General features: G+C 40.7%; 1 non-coding gene across 1 annotated transcript; it reads left to right on the forward strand.

The window, feature by feature from the left end:
• The first annotated feature begins 1,412 nt into the window (after positions 1 to 1,412).
• On the forward strand, positions 1,413 to 1,517 carry LOC112209290 (U6 spliceosomal RNA). The gene has a single exon (XR_002944039.1). It is a non-coding gene; the product is annotated as a U6 spliceosomal RNA (small nuclear RNA).
• The last annotated feature ends 19,449 nt before the right edge of the window (positions 1,518 to 20,966 follow it).

The raw sequence follows: 20,966 nt of genomic DNA on the forward strand, positions 1-20,966 counted from the left end.
AAAGGCAAGTTGGAGAAATCCTTTAGAGGATCATGAATGGGTCTGCAATACTGCCAAAGTTTTACTTGCCACTATTCCCTTTGGTTTCTAAAGACTGGAGCAAAATACAACAATGCAAATAAAATATTGATAAGGCTGTAATGTCATACTATGAAAAATTTGAAAAACATTTAAATAATATTCAGGCTTATCAGAAGAAAGTTATACTAATCACCAAAATGATATTCTCCTTAACTCAAGCTTTGTAAATGGATTAAGTGAAGAATTGGCAGTTATAACAAAAAGACAATGCCCTATTTGGGGTACCTCTCAAACTCATGATCTAGTTAATTTTGCTGATCAAATGTCCTGTACCCTAACCCAGAAATAAAAGGAAAGGGAAGTTAAGCAGGGAGGAAAAGCAAATAAGATCACGAGTTTACAATTAAAACAATTGTCCAACCAATTTGTAACCCCTAAACAGCCTAAAAAGTTCCCAAACTGACCCAATCCCCTGCTTTGCAATTACTGCAAAAAGCCTGAATATTTCAAAATGGATTGTAGAAAACTAAAATGGAAATGACAGCAACAGGTCAAAGAAAAAGAATAAGGATGCTCTGAGGAAACCAAATGGACCTTTTCTTACCTCCTTATAAATACCTTAGGGAAGGTTAGAATTAATTTAAATGGAGACCAAATACAAACTCTTAATGACACTGGGGCTACATTATCAGTGATATGTCTCACCTTATTATGAGGTTACATTCCTCAGAGTAAAAAACCAATACAAATCATGGGTGAAATAAATACTCCTGTATCACTACATCAATTTCAACCTATAGTTTTTCAGTTAGCTCCCCTAGAGGGAACCTAACATGTCTTCCTCTTTGTCCCCTCAGCCTCCAAACATCTGATAGGGAGAGATTTCCTAGAGTTATATAATACTCACATATCTTTCTTTCAAAAGGGGGAAGGCCGGGTCCGGTGACTCATGCCTGTAATCCCAGCACTTTGGGAGGCTGAGGCTGGCAGATCATGAGGTCAGGAGATTGAGACAATCCTGGACAACGTGGTGAAACCCTGTCTCTACTAAAAATACAAAAATTAGCCAGACGTGGTGGCATGCGCCTGTAATCCCAGCTACTCAGGAGGCTGAGGCAGAAAAATCGCTTGAACCTGGGAAGGGGAGGTTGCAGTGAGCTGAGATTGTGCCACTGCACTCCAGCCTGGTGACAGAGCAAGATTCCATCTCAAACGAAAAGGAGGTGGGGATGTATTTAGAATTAGAAGATAAAATAGAATTATTAGGTCCAAAATTTTCTCAAATTCTGATGCTTTTAAATCACAACTAGCAATTAATATTGTCATGAAGGAAAGTAGACTGTTAAATAATGAAGAATTATGTAACAAGAGCTGTTAAAAATAGTACTTGAGTGCTTCCTTCAGCAGCACATATAATAAAATTGGGATGACAGCGAAGATTAGCATGGCCTCTGCATGAAGACGATATGCAAATTCATGAAATGTTCCATATTTTATATTAGTAAAAGTTTTTTTTTTAAAGATTAAAACTAGTACTTGATCCATTGTGGTCAAAATTCTCCACCAATATTGGAAAAATTATCTTAGCTGCCCCAATTAAAATTCAAATAAATCCATCAAAACCTTTTCCAAACCTTAAACAATATTCTCTAAGATCAGAGGCATAGGAAGGGATAAGACCTATTGGATTATATGAAAAGAGGCTTGATTATTTTTTATAGAAGCTCATACTCCAAACAGTAGAGGGTGGAGATTTGCACAGAATCTGAGGGCAATTAATAACATCGTCATTCCTCACATCCAATGGTTACCAAACCTGCATACATGTTGACTGCCATCTCAACTGAAGGTGTGTTCTTTACTGTAAGAGACCTATGTAGCTCATTCTTCAGCATTCCTGTGGATAAAGATAATCAATTTCTCTTTACCTTCACTTGGGAAGATAGACAATACACATGAACAGTTATGCCTCAGGGATATACTGATAGTACAACTTATTTTTCACAAATATTAATAGCAGACCTTTCAGATGTTGACTTCCTTAAGAAATACACCTTGATACAGTATGGAGACAATTTACTTCTCTGCTCAGGAGATAAACAAACCTCCATAGAGGATGGAATTTATTTATTACAATGATTAGTTTCAAAGGAACACAAAGCCTCAAAGAAAGAACTTCAATTCTGTCAAAAACAAGTAAGATATTTAAGCTACCTAATATCAAAGGAAAGCCTCTTTATCAATTCAGCTAGAATAAAAGGAATATTGGGCTGGGTGCGGTGGCTCACACCTGTAATTCCAGCACTTTGGGAGGCCGAGGCAGGTGGATCACGAGGTCAGGAGTTCAAGACTCAGCCTGGCCAAGATGGTGATACCCTGTCTCTACTAAAAATACAAAAATTAGCTGAGCGTGGTGGCAGGCACCTGTAATCCCAGCTACTCGGGAGGCTGAGGCTTGCACCCAGGGGGCGGAGGTTGCAGTGAGCTGAGATTGCGCCACTGCACTCCAGCCTGGGTGACAGAGTGAGACTCCTTCTCAAAAAAAAAAAAAAAAAAGAATAAAAGGAATATTGGCCTTCCTTACCCCCAAAACTAAGAAACAACTGAGAGAATTTTGGGAGTTAACAGGATACTGAGGAAACTGAATTCCAAACTTCTCCTTAAAAACTCAACCTTTATATACTCTTTTTAAATAAGGTAAACTAGACCCCCTGGAATGAACAGAGGAAAATCAGTTAACATTGGAAATTTTTGGTTTTTTTTTGAGACAGAGTCTTGCTGTTGCCCAGGCTGGAGGGCAGTGGTGTGATCTCAGCTCACTGCAGCCTCCACCTCCTGGATTCAAGTGATTCTCCTGCTTCAGCCTCCCAAGTAGTTGGGATTACAAGTGCATGCCACCACACCTGGCTAATTTTTGTATTTTTAGTACAGATGGGGTTTTGCCATGTTGGCCAGGCTGGTCTCAAACTCCTGACTTCGGGTGCTGGGATTACAGGGGTGAGCCACCAACCCTGGCTAACACTGGAAGAAATTTAAGAGTCTTATAGATGCCCCAGTGTTAGGTTATCTGAATTGTAACATTTCATTTTCATTGTTTGTTCATGGACTGCCTTAGGCATTCTGACTCAAAAACATGGAGATCAAAATAGACTTGTAGGATACTACAGTCAACAACTGGACCCCGCAGCTAAAGAACTGCAACCTTGCATGACAGCAATAACCGCTACTGTCCCTACAGCGACCAAACAAACAGTGATAGGATCTCCCCTCAGTCTTCATTCCACATTCTGTGGAAGCACTTCTCAACTTGCACCACATTTAACACTATTTAGTTAGTAGACTGGCTTCTCATAAAAAGTTCTTCTTTCTGCTCCCCAATCAATCTCCAGATGTAAAAGTCTAAATTTTTCTAAATTCAACTGCCCCTGCCTTCAGATGAAACACCACATGATTGCATAATCTTAACCAACCAGCTCCTCTCCTAGGATGGACCTGCAAGAAACCCTCCTTACTAATGCTGATGTTATTTGGTTTGCGGATGGATCTTACTTAAAGGGTAGATCTGAAATTTACCATGCAGGTGATGCTATAGTATCCTTGACTGAGGAAATAGAAAATGCTTATCTTCCAGGAGAGACCTCAGCTCAAAAAGCAAAGTTAATAGCATTAATTAAAACCTGCCAATTGGCAAAAGGAACAACTGCTAATATATATATACAAATAGCTGATAGGCTTTTAGAGTAGCTCATTACTTTGGAATGCTATGGAAATAAAGATGATTTTTAACCTCTTCCAGTCAGTCCACAAAAAATAGACACCTTATTTCAGAATTATTGGAAGCTATATTATTGCCCAAATCCTTACCCTTTATCAAGTTTCCATGCCATTCAAAGTCAAATATTTCATAAAGCAAAGGAAATCAATTAGCAGATAGTACAGCAAAAAGGGCTGTACTAAGTGCATCTGAACAAGAAAACCCATTTTAGCTTTTAAGAAAGCACTTGATTTTGATATAAAATTAGCTCAATCCAAAGATCCAAAAACAGAACAAGAAAATTGGGAAAGTAAAGGGGGAATGTACTTCTCTGAGACTGGGCTATGATATGGACCAAATGGTCTACTTATGCTTCCAACCAAATTACAGTTATCTTTCTTAACTCATGTGCATGATTTAACTCATTGGAGCCCTGATAAGACGATTGCTTGAGAAAAACAAGATTATTAGAAATCTCCAACTGTTGCTCATAAGATATATAATTGCTGCCACATATGTCCAAAACATAATCCAGGGAAACCTTTACATAGTTCTCCGGGTCATTTTCCTTTACCAGAAAGCCTAATTGAGGTATGGCAACTAGATTTTATTCAGCTACCACCATTACAAGAATATAAGTAGGTTCTAGTAACGGTTTGTATGTTTTGTCATAGGGTGGAAGTATTTCTATGCAGAAGAGCAACAGCCTTAGTGATAAGTAAAATTCTTTTAGAAAAAAATTATTGCAACATGGGTAGTCCCTTTACAACTTCACAGTGACAGTGGACAGATGTGCTCATTTTACTGGACAAATAATCCAGTCAGCATGTAAAATCTTGCTCATTCTCCAATGTTTCCATTGTGCCTATCACCCCCAGTCACCTGGGACAGGGAAATGCACACACAGAATCACCAAAACTCAACTGGCAAAAATTAACCGAGGTTTTAAAAATTCCTTTGGCCAAGGCCGGGTGCAGTGGTTCATGCCTGTAATCCCAGCACTTTGGGAGGCTGAGGTGAGCGGATCACCTGAGGTCGGGAGTTCGAGACCAGCCTGATCAACATGGAGAAACCCCATCTCTACTAAAAATACAAAATTAGCTGGGCGTGGGAGCACATGCCTGTAATACCAGCTACTTGGCAGGCTGAGGCAGGAGAATTGCTTGAACTTTGGCGGCAGAGGTTGCGGTGAGCCGAGTTCGTGCCACTGCACTCGAGCCTGGGCAACAAGAGCGAAACTCCATCTAAAAAAAAAAAAACAGAGAAATTCCTTTGGCCAAAAGCTCTTCCATTGGCTTTGCTTAACCTAAGATTGACCCTTTTTGGTAAATGTCAGTTGTCTCCATTTGAAATTATTACAGTCACACCTATTAAATTGTCTCTAGGAAACCGTGAATCTATGATATTAAAAGGGGATATGTTCTATTATTGCAGTAGCCTTATAAGGCAGCTAACTAAAAACTGTAAGTTAGTAAAAGACTCTTTCCACACTGAGCTCCCAGGAGACAAAAAAACTCAAGGACCATGGACTTCAACCAGGAGATTTTGTTGATTGGAAACGCTACTTTTAAAGGACTCTTACCAATCGAGGTGGAAGGAATCTTATCAGGTGCCCCAAAAATTCTTGTGCCAACCAATGATTCCTGGATATACATCACCATGTAAAGAAAGCCATTTTGCCAATTTGGACTTCATCTCAAACCAGTGAGCTAAAATGGAAATTCTCCAGAACCAACAAGAACAAGAAAAAGATGACATCTGAGGTAGTCAGCTTTCCCAAGACACTGGACGAGGCCCGTATCTCTAAATGAATATTTAATTTTATTAAACTCATTTACTGCCGGAAAATGTTTAATGTTAATGATGACTAATAGATGGAGAAGGTGTTCACTTGCAAGTTCTCACCAAATTTCTTTCTTTCTTTTTTTTCTTTTCTTTTCTTTTTTTTTTTTTGAGATGGAGTCTCACTCTGTCACCCAGGCTGGAGTTTGGTGGCACGATCTCGGCTCACTGCAACCTCTGCCTCCCAGGTTCAAGCAATTCTTCTGCCTCAGTCTCCTGAGTACCTGGGACTACAGGCACCCACCACCATGCCCAGCTAATTTTTGTATTATTATTAGAGACAGGGTTTCGCCCTGTTGGCCAGGCTGGTCTCGAACTCTTGACCTCGTAATCTGCCTGTCTTGGCCTCCCAAAGTGCTAGGATTACAGGTGTGAGCCACTGTGCCCCACCTATCAAATTTCTTTCTTTTCATTCCTAGTTCTTATGTTTTGCTGCTACTGTCACAAGCTATTGTCCATGAAGCAAACCTCTTCTTGGAGTAGGCTCAGGACAATGCAAATGGATTACAGAAAACACTTGTTGGGTGTGTGGTCTTATGCCCTTTTCTGGTGGTTTTGGCTTAACATGGTGGATATCTCCTTTCCAAGAACAAAATTGGATAGAATGTCAGAAATATATCCACAGAAATTAGCTGGGCATGGTGGCAGGTGCCTATAATCCCCACTACACAGGTGGCTGAGGCAGGAGAATTTCTTGAATCTGGGAACCAGAGGTTGCAGTCAGCCAAGATCATGCCACTGCACTCCAGCCTGGGCAACAGAGCAAGAAAAAGAAAGAAAGAAATATATCTGTATTTCTCAAGAATACTCATTGGTGCTTAACACTAGCATGACTAGAAATGATAAGTATCACTGGCCTTTTAATACATTTTTTTTTTTTGAGACAGAGTTTTGTTCTTATCGCCCAGGCTGGAGTGCAATGGCGCGATCCTGTCTCACTGCAACTTCTGCCTCCCGGGCTCAAGCGATTCTTGTGCCTCAGCCTCCTGAGTAGCTGGGATTACAGGCATGTTCCACCACACCTGGCTAATTTTTGTATTTTTAGTAGAGACAGGGTTTCACCAGGTTGGCCAGGCTGGTCTCAAACTCCTGACCTCAGGTGATCTGCCTGCCTCGGCCTCCCAAAGTGCTGGGATTACAGGTGTGAGCCACCGTGCCCGGCCAATAATTTTTTTTTTTTTTTGAGAAGTAGTCTCACTCTGTCGCCCAGGCTGGAGTGCAGTGGCATGATCTTGGCTCACTGAAACCTCCATCTCCCGGGCTCAGTCTACAGGCGGCCACCAGCACACTCGGCTAATTTTTGTATTTTTAGTAGAGACAGGGTTTCACCATGTTGGCCAGGCTGGTCTCAAACTCCTGACCTCAAGTGATCTGCCCGCCTTGGCCTCCCAAAGTGCTGGGATTACAGGCATGAGCCACTATGTCTGGGCCTTTTTAATAATATTTTATAGGAGGCTGAGGCAGGCACATCACTTGAAGTCAGGAGTTCGGGACTAGCTTGGCCAACATGGTGAAACCCCATCTCCACTGAAAATATAGAAAGAAAAAAAAATTAGCCAGGTGTGGTCGTGCATGCCTGTAATCCTAGCTACTCCAGAGGCTGAGGTAGGAGAATTGCTTGAACCCAGGAGGTGGAGGTTGCAGTGAGAGGAGATTACACCACTGCACTCCAGCCTGGGTGACAGAGCCAGACTCTGTCTTAAAACAAAACAAAACAAAACATTAAAAGCAAAGGAGCAAAGGACATAGGGACATAGGAAGGCTTTTCAGAAAAAGAGTCCAGTTCATTAGCTTTATTGCTGGTACTGCTCAAAATGAGAGGTAAGACAACTCAATTTCAAGATAGTATAACGCAAATTTGGGATGGTTTTATCTGGCTTACTCCCTATTCAGTCAGCTCAGTCAGCTTGCCCCTAAATGTTGAGAATGAAAGAATTACACCAAGGATACACAGCCCAGTAGTACAAGAGATATGGGATGGATACTCAAGGAACAGTGCATCCACACCATTATATTACACAGTATTGATTGACATGCCACTGAAGGGGCACAGGTATTTACTGGTGTTAGGTACAGTAAGCTCCTCTTCAAAGAGTCAGCTTGTTCAGCTTCCTTGCTCCTTGTTCTCTATTTTCAAGCCTAATTTCCTCATTCTTTGTACCTCTCCTTGCCCCTAGTTATGGTAAATAACCTTCCAGCCAGCCCTAATCTGTAATTCACATCTATCCCCTCAGCTACCCATTCTGCAATTGTCCTTCCCACCAAAACATCCTTCCACCTTTACTGTGCCCCAACATGACCAAACATGCCTTGTACTGTAACAAACAGCCTCTCCCTTCCCACCTAATTAGCCCTGTTCAATTTTAAACAGTAGCCAACCAGGTCAGCTTAGATAGTGTGGTCTGACTCCAGTCAGTGGGGAAAGGACACAGCTACAGGAGCTGCTGCGTTAGAGATAAAAACCCCTGCCCTATCCCACTCAGTGTGCTCTTGTGACCATGCCAGGCGCAAGTGACACCTTTCTGCAGAGGTAAATTCACTTGCTGAGAAAGCTTTTTGCCGGAGGGCTGATTCTTTGCAGCACTGAGCATTTATTTCCAACACTGGCTAGCTCCAAACTGGACAGCTCCAAACTGGACATCTTGGCTATGTGGCATCAAACTATGGCCATGGTTACTCCCAGGATGGTTAGAGCAGTGTTCTTTGCATTATGCCTGGGCACAAGATTGCATAATTTACAGTCTTGTAAGTTACAAAGCCTGCAAATCTTCTTCATTTATAATCTTATTGGGTTTGTTCTGTATTTCATTGGTATGATCAATTAGCTTCCATCTTTCTGCCACAATGGGGTATTGAAGAGGTCCTTTGGCATGTAAAGGCCTTAACCAATTACACAAAAAAGACATTAAATGATAGTTTCATGATTATCTTGTTATTAAACAATAAAGTTTCTCTTATGAGAAAGGCTGCATTGTTCAGGTGCAGTGGCTCATGCCTGTAACCCTGAAACAGGAGGTAGAAAGAAATTATTTAGATAGTAAGGGCAACAGAGTTCTTGGTGGAATTTCCCTTTTAACAAAAAGCAGCCACAGAATTATTTCTTTTCTAACAAAGAGCAGCCTGAAAAAATCAAGCTGCAGACACAGATAAGCAAGCTGGAAGCTTGCACAGGTGAATGCTGGCCAGCTGTGCCAATAGAAAAGGGCTACCTGGAAGCCAGGTATGTTCAACATGGAGGCCCCATCTTTCCTTTTCTTTGTCACCACGTGTATAGTAAAAAGGTAGGCAACAAAGCGTGGCGTGGTGGCTCATGCCTGTAATCCCAGCACTTTGGAAGGCCAAGGTGGGTGGATCACGAGGTCAGGAGATCAAGACCATTCTGGCTAACATGGTGAAACCCCGTCTCTAGTAAAAATGCAAAAAATTAGCCAGGCGTGGTGGCAGGCGCCTGTAGTCCCAGCTACTCGGGATGCTGAGGCAGGAGAATGGCATGAACCCAGGAGGTGGAGCTTGCAGTGAGCCGAGATCATGCCACTGCTCTCCAGCCTGGATGACAGAGCCAGACTCCGTCTCAAAAAAAAAAAAAAAAAAAAAAAAAAAGGAAAAAAAAAAAAAGGTAGGCAACATGGCAATGGCTGGGTAGAGAACCCATCTGCATCATAAAAGATTAGGGTGGGGCGGCCAGCTTCATCAGGGTGCTATGCAAACATCACACCTAGTCCTAACCAATTCTTTGTGTGCCATGCAAATGGCGCAATGGCCTGGCCTATCTTTCGTGCCCTATGTAAATCAGACACCGCATCCTCAAACCCATCTATAAATCCTTCTGCATTTCATGGTGGTAGCAGAAACCCATTCGGGACCCCTCTGTCTGCAGAAGAGAGAGCTATTCTCTCTTTCGCCTATTGAACCTCCACTCTTAACTTCACTCTTTGTGTGTGTGCGACCTAGTTTTCCATGGTCATCCGACAACAAACCTCCCGTATTATCCCAGGAAAACAACACCACTTCAAATCCCAGCACTTTGGGAGACTGAGGTGGGCGAGTCACTTGAGGCCAGGAATTCCAGACCAGCCTGGCCAACATGGTGAAACCCCGTCTCTACTAAAAATACAAAAATTAGCTGGGCATGCATCTCTACTAAAAATACAAAAATTAGCTGGGTGTGGTGGCGTGCGCCTGTAGTCCCAGCTACTCAGGAGGCTGAGGCAGGAGAATTGTTTGAGCCTGGGAGGTGGAGGTTGCAGTGAGCTGAAATTGCACCACTGTACTCCAGCCTGGGCAAGAGAATGAGACTGTTTCAAAAAAACAAAAGAGAGAAAGGCTGCATTACAGAACCATATGGCTTTAAACATACTCACTGTATCCCCTGTGATAATACACGGGGAACCCATGTTATCATAAAGACAAAGTGTTGTGTTTCTGTTCTGGAAGAATCAGATAACATCACTAAATTAATGGCTGATATGAAAACCTAAATAACTAAACTTTAAGATCCTACACCCACTCTAAATGATTGGCTAAGAAGCAGGTTTAGATCTTGGGGAACTTTGCCACAGAAGCTCTTATGCGTTCTTGGAATTATAAGCATTTGTTGTATTTTGTCCTGTTTTTGTCTGTATTACTTCTGTGGCATTGGTTTGCAATGGAGTCAACATACAACTGAAAAAACTAAAATAATGGTTGCTCAAAGAATTGCATTAATCGAAGATGCAACTATGTAGCCTGACTCAGGTCACAAAATCACTTCCTTCATGTTGCTTTAAATTCAGCCTACACCCCAACAGTTTTGTTGTTGTTGTTGTTGTTTTTGAGATGGAGTCTTACTCTGTCTCCTGGGCTGGACTGCAGTGGTGCAATCTCGGCTCACTGCAATCTCTGCCTCCCCAGTTCAAGTGATTCTCCTGCTTCAGACTCCTGAGTACCTGGGATTACAGGCACACGCCACCACACCTGGCTAATTTTTATATTTTTAGTAGAGACGAGGTTTTGCCATGTTGGCCAGGCCAGTCTCGAACTCCTGACCTCAGGTGATCTCCCCACCTCAGCCTCCCACAGTGCTGGGATTACAGGCAGGAGCCACTGCCCCGCCACCCCAACAGTTTTATTGCCTGACAAATTCCTCCTGCCATGGGATATGACACTCTAGGAATGAGCCCACCCAGCAACACAGGACTAAGCTCCTGAACTTAAAAGGAACCAAAACTATTTGAGTTCATCTATGATGGTTTCTTCAAAAGATCGATGAAAAGAGGGAAATGTGAAATTAAACAATTCAAACTTAAAGCTGTTGGAACTTTAAATTATTCTGAGCCTTGAGAGGAATGTGGCTATGTGGCCTGAGTCATGCCGCATGCAGCTGCAACTTCTGCCTTTTTTCTTCTGTAAATAATTAGGAAGATTAAATATCACCAGAGGAAAGACCCTCTCACTACTCCTTCTCACAGAGTATAAAGTAATCTGCCTTGGAATGTAACAATCCATAACCAATCAAATCACTGTAATGCATGCACTGGTCTTTTAAGGAAAATGTAATCTGCTAAAATTTCTCTGTCTCTGCATGTATTAGTGAAACCTTAACTTCTCCACTCCGGAATGCCAATCCTGTTAGTTTGGAGTCAGTGTTCCCGGGTGGTCATCCTTAAGCCTTGCATTCAAACAAACTCTGTTCTTCATCGTATTTTCTGAATCTCATTATTTAAGGTTGACACTCCCAATCGCCTTTCTTAGAAAGCTGTTTAAGGATGTGTCCAAGCATTCACATATATGCACATACACTCACACACACACACACTCTCTCACACATAAAAAAAACTAAATTAAGAGGAAGATATTGGGATTTTGGAATACATGGGATTGAAGAAACAGAGGATCCAAGAGAGGCAAAAAGAATTTCCCGGGTGATGGGAAATGGAAGTTCCAATACAACAATTAAGCAACAAGCCCACAGTGGAACCATCCAGATTGGAATAGGAACATGGGGGCACTAGGAAGAGTCTGGAACTGAAGCAGGGCAGACAGTGATGTAATTCTTTAATTATCTGACATGTTTTGTATAAAGTTTAATTGAAAATCATTTTACAGAGCTGTTGAGGGTGTGGAAATAGTCAGCTGTCCAAAGAAAATTAAGAAACTGTCTTTAAATTAGGCAATCATTAACCCCAGAAAAAACCAAGTTGCATAAGGAAGGATATATAATCATGCTACTAGGCTCAGAAGTAAACTGCATACTACATATACATAGACAAAATTATAAAAACACTGAATATAAATTTTACAGATATTTGAGATTTTGGCCAGGTGCAATGTCTTATGTTTGTAATCCCAGCACTTTGGGAGGCTGAGGCAGGTGCATCACTTGAGGTCAGGAGTTCGAGACCAACCTGACCATTATGGCAAAACCCTGTCTTTAATAAAAATACAAAAATTAGCTGGGCATGGTGGCACATGTCTGTAATCCCAGCTACTCAGGAGGCTGAAGCATAAGAATCACTTGAACCTGGGAGGCAGAGGTTGCAGTGAGCCGAGATTGTGCCACTGCACTCCAGCCTGGGTGACAGAGCAAGACTCTGTCTCAAAAAATAAGTAAATAAAATACAAATAAATAAATAAATAAATAGATATTTGAGATTTTATTTTTTGGGGAAGGTGGTGAAAGGAAAAGAAAAGATATAAGTAAGCTAAAATCCTTATTACTCCTAACTGGAAATCAATGGATATGTCTACTGAGATGAACCAAGAGACAACAACAGTATGTACACATTACTTAGAAATAAAAAAGTAAAATCAGTGAAAACAACTTACAAAAATTGAAATTAGTTACTGGTGAATGGTGGCAGTAGGCTAGTGAAGAGAAGGGGCTATTTTGTAAAAATCAATTTTCGTAATCTTTGATTTTCTTTGAGACAGAGTCTCACTCTGTCACCCAGGCTGGAGTGCAGTGGCACAATCTCGGCTCACTGCAACCTCCGCCTCCTGGGTTCAAGCGATTCTTCTGCCTCAGCCTCCAGAGTAGCTGGGATTACAGGTGCACGCCACCACGCCCGGCTAATTTTTGTATTTTTAGTAGAGATGGGGTTTCACCATATTGGCCAGGCTGGTCTCGAACTCCTGACTTCAGGTGATCTGCCCACCTTGGCCTCCCAAAGTGCTGGGATTACAGGCGTGAGCCACTGCACTGATCAATCTTTGATTTTTCATACTATTCAAGTATAGCACTTTGATAAAAAATAAAAGTTGATTAAAAATAATAATTACAGTTATTTTATATGATGCAAAACTTTATAGTTGAAATTATACAATATCACAAAATCAGAATTTTGAATTATAGCATTAATGTTCAGTTTAACACATGTAAAATTTTATTTAATCATATGAGTTATTACCACAAAGAAGACATGATTTGGCAAAGCCATTTTGCACTTTGTGATATGCTTTGTAAAACTGGAGTTTTTAAATTGTGGTAATTAATTCATGGAGGGTTAAGGATTTTATTTCTGCTTTCTGAGGTTTATTAATATTTAAAGCCTGGATATGTATTTGAAGCATAAAGAACTTTATCAAATTAAAGATTGGCAAATCATTCCCCTTTGAAGAAAAATATTACAATTTGCATTCAAATTCCTTCCTTATCTTTTTTAAAGAGGAAAGGCAGCATTAATTTTAGGTCTCATTATATTTACCATCCAAGAGTTTGCAAATGGAAATTATATCGAAATGATAAATGTAATTCTGTTTATGCTTTTCCTGGATTAAACATATATGCACATACACATATATATATTTTTTACTTCTTTGAGATGGAGTCTTGCTCTGGTGCCCAGGCTGGAGTGCAGTGGCGTGATCTTGGCTCACTGCAACCTCCACCTCCTGGGTTCAAGCAATTCTTGTGCCTCAGCCTCCTGAGAAGCTGGGATTACAGGCACCGTGCCTGGCTAATTTTTGTATTTTTAGTAGAGACGGGGCTTCTCCACATTGGCCAGGCTGGTCTTGAACTCCTGACTTCAGGTGGTCTGCCTGTCTCAGCCTCCCAAAGTGCTGGGATTTCAGGTGTGAGCCATCGCACCTGGCCACACACCCATATTTAAATGTTAAGAAATCAGCAGCAGTTATTTTACCCATCTGCAGTCTGAGCCTGATGATAGGACAGCCTTCTCTCCCTCCCCTTTCCCTTTCCCTTCCTTTCCTTTCCTTTCCTTCCTCCTTTCCTTTTTCCTTTTTCCTTTCTCCTCTCCTCTCTTTTCCTCCTATTTATTCCCAATATTGGCTTGGTACTGGGAATATAAAAAAGGATAAAGTATTACCCTTTATCTACAGAAATTATAATCTGGTGCCACTGTACACAACTAAATATAAAACAATTTGAACACAGTGAGAACAAAGTACTATGAAGGAATCAGAATTTACAAGATATCTGGAGACAGAGTACATTGTGTTGGGGCTCAGAACATACCACACCAAATATGACTGTAAGAGACCAGAATATGCCACCCCAAAATATGCCTCCTTGGCATGTTGCTTATTTTGAGCTGGTTATTTTGAGAAAGTGCAGACACAGGAGTATTTCTGAAAAGTTACCCTTTAAAAAAGAAATTTACATCTTTAAAGGCAGTCTCCATTTGTAACAGTGTCTCTCTCTGCACCACGGAAAAAGGAAGAGTAAATCAGTAGAGACTCATAACCAATGGAGAAGGCTTACATTTAAATCTGCACAAAAAACCTTACCTTTGTTTTATGGTGTTTTCCAGACCTTTCCCCAAACCCTTCTTTCTTTTTTTCCCGGAATGATGATATTTAAGCTTGAAGTTTAAATGCTTCTTTTGAGATCCACTCTAAATATTGACGCATTTCTCAGAGTTTCCTCCCAAATATACATGAGGCATATACGGTAATAAACTGTTTGTTTTTCTCATGTTAATCTCTCTTTTGTTAGAGGTAGTCCCAATTAAGACCTATTAAGGGTAGAGAGAAAATTATTTTTCCATCCCTGCAACTGGGAAGAAGTCTCTGAAGCGGACACTTTTTCACTTTGACTTGGAGGGCGTGACAGGCAACAGGAGAGGGCTTAATGCAGAGGGGCACAAAGTATCCAAGGGCACAGGTAGGTACTGTGCAAGCCCCTGCATCCAGGGAGGTGGGTGACTTCTGGTCCACTGTGGACCTGACCACACTCTCCCCCAAGATCACTCACAGACACTGGGAGGAGAGTAGGAAGCCTAGGGGTGTTGGGTTAGAACTGGAAACACCTGGGTCGGGGGCAGGCCGGACTGCACGTAATCATGTAATGAGGAATGGCTGTTCATTTCTAGCATAAAGGAGAATGCATTGCAAGCACATTTAAAGAAATGAGTGCTCTATGAATAGTGCTAAATTAAAAATTCTTGGACAAAAGGATTTTCTTCAAGTTCCAGATTATTCAGAAACAAATTTATATGTGCAAACTGGACATGAGCTATTCTTTCATTCAACTGTTATTTATCGGGTGCCGGCTATGGGATGCTGTCAGTATTCAAGGCACTGGGAACCAAAAAAGTTCTTACCCTTGTGTCATATTCTAGTGACACCTATTCAGTTTTAGTTCATCTTTCTAGATTAAAAACACACACACACACACAACAATTGTCAGAAACCAACTTAAAGATTTGTCAAGACTAATTTAAGTGACTGACCAGCAATAGTCAAAAAACTTAGATGCAAATGTAATGGGATGTTTTTTAACATTCTTCTTATTAAAAGAAAATTGCATCATTGCCTTTATAGTAATATGTTAAGATCATAAAACTGAAAAGCACTCCTTTGATAAATCTGGTAGTCTAGGGCCACCTGGTGTCCAAACTATTTAATTACGTTATTTAGCAAAGAAAAAAGGATACTTTTTTTTCCTGGTATGATTCCACTTATGGGACGTCCAGACAGGCAAATCCATAGAAACAGAAAGCAGGACAGTGCTTTACTCTTTTAAACTTGAAATTCCCTAATTAAAAGAAGATATTCCCACAATTAAAGATTAGAACTTAAAATATATTAGCCAGGTGTGGTGGCATGCACCTGTTAATGAACAAAGATTCTGTATTAGTTTCCTATTGCTTCTGTAAAAAATTATCACTAACTTGGTGGTTTAATGCAATACAAGTTTATTATTTTATAATTCTAGGGTCATATGTTCATAATGGGTCTCTAAAATCAAGGTGTCAGCAGGGCTCTGTTCCTTCTAAAGGCTGTAGAGGAGGATCCATGTCTTTCCCCTTTCTACCATCTAGAGGCTGCCTGAATTCTTTGGCGGGCAGTCCCCTACTGTCTTCAGAGCCAGTGATGACTGCTGAGTCTTTTCCATGATGCACCCCTCTGACGCTACCTCTGGGCCCACCTGGATGATCCAGGCTACTCTCCCCATCTCAAAGTCAGTGGATTTTTTTTCTTTTAACAGAGATGGGGGTCTTGCTGTGTTGCCAGGTTGGTCTCAAACTCCTGAGCTCAAGCAATCCTCCCTCCTTGGCCTCCCAGAGTGCTGGGATTATAGGCATAAGCCACTGCACCTGGTCATCAGTGGATTTCTTAGTTGCATCTGCAAACTTAATTCTCCCTTGCCCTATAACGTAACCTATTCACAGGTTTTGGAGATTTGGATAAGGCCCTCTTTGGGGAAAAGACATTTTTGCCTATCATAGAGTCCATTAGTTTTTTCTGGAGGCAAATATGCTACTTTTTAAGTTTCAGTTAAATGGGAAAGACATTAAACTGTTTCTCTGTCCCTATTTGTAACTTGGAATCGATGAACAGGAAGAGAAGCATTGCTTCTGCCAATGCCTGTAAAATTAACCAAGGGTTTAAAAATCCCCACAGTGAATTTTTATTTATGCTTTCTTTACTAATCTTAGCTAGAAAAACCCAAACTAAATATTAAAAAATGTTTATCTTAAATTAATTCAAGTTGACAAAGACAGGTGTAAGCCCAAATACTGCTTGATAGTACACGAAGCACACAAGTAGAAGGTTTCGTTTGTTTGTCTGTTTGTTTGTTTACTGGGCAAAATGGTTTTATCTGCAAACTAGTTAGAATGAAGCTCACAAAAATGGAAAAATAGGGACCTCTGAAAGGGATAAAGAAGGAGAAAAGAGGAAGATAACGGGGGTCTGTTTTTTACCTGTACCTCTTCATCACAGTAGCAGGTGAACACCCTGCATATATTGGTCATTGGCCAGCAAGAGCAAGAGTGACCCTCCATACCCAGGAGATTTGAATGGGTTGCTCCTGAAGTGGCCTTCAGAGTGAGGAAGATAAACACCGTCCTTCTCTTTTCTGTGAATGTAGGCAGTGTATGCTCATCTAACTTCAATGGAAAATCAGCCAGAAAAAGTGCTTGGATTTTCAACAGTGCTGCCCTGCCTTTTCTGGAATGTCATATATAAGGGGCTATGGTAAGGGGACATCAGTATTATCTAGGTAGAATGAGAAAAAAGAGAATTGAATTATTCAAAGTAATTGAATCATTTTAGAATATTCAACTGTTAATAATAATTGAGTATTCAATTATTTCTGTTATAAAAATGCTTTAGCAACTGTTAATAGTGCTGATAGTGGTAAAGAGAGTCTTTCCAGGACCTATGTAAGGCTTTTCTCCAGTTTAAGGAAGCCTTCATGAAAACATTACCTCCAAGAACCTCCTTAAAGTTATGTATTAATTAAAATTTAATAATTTTAATTAATAAATTTAGTAATTAACAATAAGTATAACAATAATTATTTAAAATAATTTAATTAAATATTTAATAATTAAAATTATTAAAGTATTTTAATAAACAGCAGTCATTAAATTGCTAGCATAAGTCTTGGCAGTATGTGTTTTATAGTTTTCATTGTAGAGGTTTTACATGTCTTTTGTTAAAGTTGTTCCTAAGTATTTTGTAAATTTTAATGCTTTTAAAAATGGTAATGCCGGCTGGGCGTGGTGGCTTACACCTGTAATCCCAGCACTTTGGGAGGCTGAAGCGGGTGGATCACAAGCTCAGGAGATCGAGACCATCCTGGCTAACACGGTGAAACCCCGTCTCTACTAAAAAATACAAAAAAATTAGCCAGGCGTGGTGGCGGGCGCCTGTAGTCCCAGCTACTCCGGAGGTTGAGGCAGGAGAATGGCGTGAACCCGGGAGGCGGAGCTTGCAGTGAGCCGAGATCGCGCCACTGCACTCCAGCCTGGGCGACAGAACGAAACTCCGTCTCAAAAAAAAAAAAAAAAAAAAAAAGGTAATGCCTACCTGGCCCTTTGGAAAATTAAAAAAAGAAAAGAAAAAAATGGTAATGGTTTTATTTATTCCTTTCCAATATGTATGACTTTATTTTTCTTACCTTTTTACACTGGTAAGACCTCCAGTATAATACTGAATAACGGTGGGGAAAGTGAACATTCTTGCTTTGTTCACAGCCATAAGGGAAAGGTAGTCAATATTTCACCATTAAGTATGCTATTATCTTTAGGTTTTTTCCTAGATGACTTTTATCAAGAAGTTCCCTTCTGGTCTTAGTTTACTAAAAGATTTTCATTTTTAAATCATGATGGCTATTATTGAATTTTGTCACAGGCATTTTGTTGCATTTATTGAGATGACCATATGATTTTTCTCCTTTATTCTGTTAGTGTGACAAATAGCAACAACTGATTTTCAAGTGTTAAAGCAACTTTGCATCCCTAAAGTAAACCCGACTTAGTCACAATGTATTATCCTTCCTTTTCATGTATTGCTCCTTTCAACACTCTATTTTCCCTTCCCCTCCCCTCCCTCCCTCCCTCCCTTCCTGCCTCCCTCCCACCCTTTTTTCTCCTTCTTTCTTTCTTTCTTTCTCTTTCTTTCTTTCTCTCTCTCTCTCTTTCTTCCTTCCTTCCTTTTCTATCTTTCCTTCTTTTCTTTCTCTCCATCTTTCTCTCTTTCTCTCTCTCTTCCTTTCTCTCTTTCTCTCTCTCTTCCTTTCTCTCTCCTTCTTCTCCTTCTCCTCCTCCTTCTCCTTCTCCTCCTCCTTCTCCTTCTTCTTCTTCCTCTCTCTCTCTCTCTGTTTTCAGACAGGGTCTCACTCTGTTGCCCAGGCTGGAGTGCAGTAGCGTGATCATGGCTCACTGCAGCCTTGACCTCCTGGGCTCAAGCAATCCTCCCACTTCAGCTTCCCAAACTGCTGGGATTACAGGTGTGAGCCACTGGGCCTGGCCAAGAAACTGTTTTCTAAAGGAGTTTGTGGCCGGGAGCGTGGCTTACACCTGTAAGGAGACTGAGGCAGGAGAATTGCTTGAACCTGGGAAGTGGAGGTTCAGCGAGCCAAGATTGCGCCACTGCATTCCAGCCTCGGTGACAGAAGGAGACTCTGTCTCAAAAAAAAAAGAAAAAAAAAAGGAGTTTGTGTAAGATTAGTATTATTTCTTCCTTAAATGTTTGGGAGAATTCCCAAGGGAAACCATCTGGGTCTTCAGTTTTCTTTGAGGGATGGCTTTCAATTCTCAATTCAACTTTTAAAATTAATATATTCAGATTTTCAATTTTTTTTTTTTGCATCAGTTTGGTAAGTTGTGTTTTTCAAGAAACTCCTTTCATCTGATTTGTCACGTTTATCAGCATAAAGCTACTGCCGCAGGCTTTGTGGTGATCTCCCCTCCTTCTGTTTGAGGTTGGGAATGTGTGCTTTCCCTCTTTTCTGGAGCATTCTCAAAGTCTCCCATGGTAGTGTCCTTTTTCCTAGGCAGGGCAAAAAGGATGATCTTCTTTCAGTTATGGAGAGGCCAGCACCCTCTTCCCCTTTCTTCTATTTGTCATCATCCACAAACCCCTGCACGCTCGTAGATAAGACAGACACTATCTGGGAGATCCCTCATTTTCCCCATAATAGGTTCCCCAAAATGTTTTTTGGACAAGAGAATGTATAGACTTTGGGGGATGTGGACAAAACAGACAAATACCAACTTATAATTACTATTACTATGATTATACATATGCACTTTAAATCAAATTATAGTGTTACTGTATAAAAACACACACATATTTATACTCTATATAAACACAACACGTACCATTTTAGCCATTTTTAAGTGTACAATTCAGTGGCATTAAGTACATTCACAATGCCATGCAACCATCGCCACTCCCCATTTCTAGAACTTGTTTTTTTTTCTTTGAGACAGAGTCTTGCTTTGTCACCCAGGCTGGAGTGCAGTGGTGTGATCTCTGCTCACTGCAGCCTCTGCCTCCCGGGTTCAAGTGATTCTCCTGTCTCAGCCTCCAGAATAGCTGGGATTACAGTCGTGCGCCACCACACCTGGCTAATTTTTGTGTTTTCAGTAGAGACGGGGTTATACCATGTTGGCCAGGCTGATCTCGAACTCCTGACCTCAGGTGATCCACCCATCTCTGCCTTCCAAAGTGCCAGGATTACAGGCATGGGCCACTGTGCCTGGCAGATTTCTGGAACTTTTAAATCATTCCAAACAGAAATTCTATACTCATTAAACAATAACTTCCCATTGCTCCCTCCTCACAGCCCCTGCTAGGCTTTATCTACTTTCTGACTCTATCAATTTGCCTACTATAGGTACCTCATTAGTGTTTTCATACGGCTAATAAAGAAATACCCGAGACTTGGTAATTTATAAGGGAAAGAGATTTAATCGGCTTGCAGTTCCACATGACTGGGGAGGCCTCACAATCATGGCAGAAGGCAAAGGAGGAGCAAAGACATGTCTGCAAAGACATGGCAGCAGGTGAGAGAGAGTGTGCTTGGGAACTCCCATTTATAAAACCATCAGATTTCATAAGACTTACTCATTATCATGAGAACAGCAGTAAAAACCCACCCCCATGATTTCATTACCTCCCATTGGGTCCCTCCCATGATATGTGGGAATTATGGGAGCTACAATTCAAGATCAGATTTGGGTGGGGACACAGCCAAACCATATCATATACCTATTATAGGTACCTCATATTATAGGTACTTCATACAATATTTGTCCTTTTGTGTTTGGCTTATTTCACTTAGCATATGCTTTTACAGTTCATCCATGTTGTAGCCTATCAGAATTTAATTCCTTCTTGTGGCTGAATAATATCCCATCATATATATATATATATATATATATATATATATATATATATACACACACACACCACATTTTATTCATTCATTCATCTGTGATGGACACTTGGTTTGTTTCCACATTCTGAATATTGTGAATAATGCTTCAATTCTTTCGGGTATATATGTAAGAGTAGAATTGCTGGACCATATGGTAATTCCATGTTTAACTTTTTGAGAAGCTGCCAGACTTTTTTGCACAGAAGCTGTACCATTTTACATTCCCATTAGTAATTC

The sequence above is a fragment of the Pan troglodytes genome, chromosome 4, assembly GCF_028858775.2.
Source record: "Pan troglodytes isolate AG18354 chromosome 4, NHGRI_mPanTro3-v2.0_pri, whole genome shotgun sequence".
Taxonomy (NCBI): Eukaryota; Metazoa; Chordata; class Mammalia; order Primates; family Hominidae; genus Pan; species Pan troglodytes.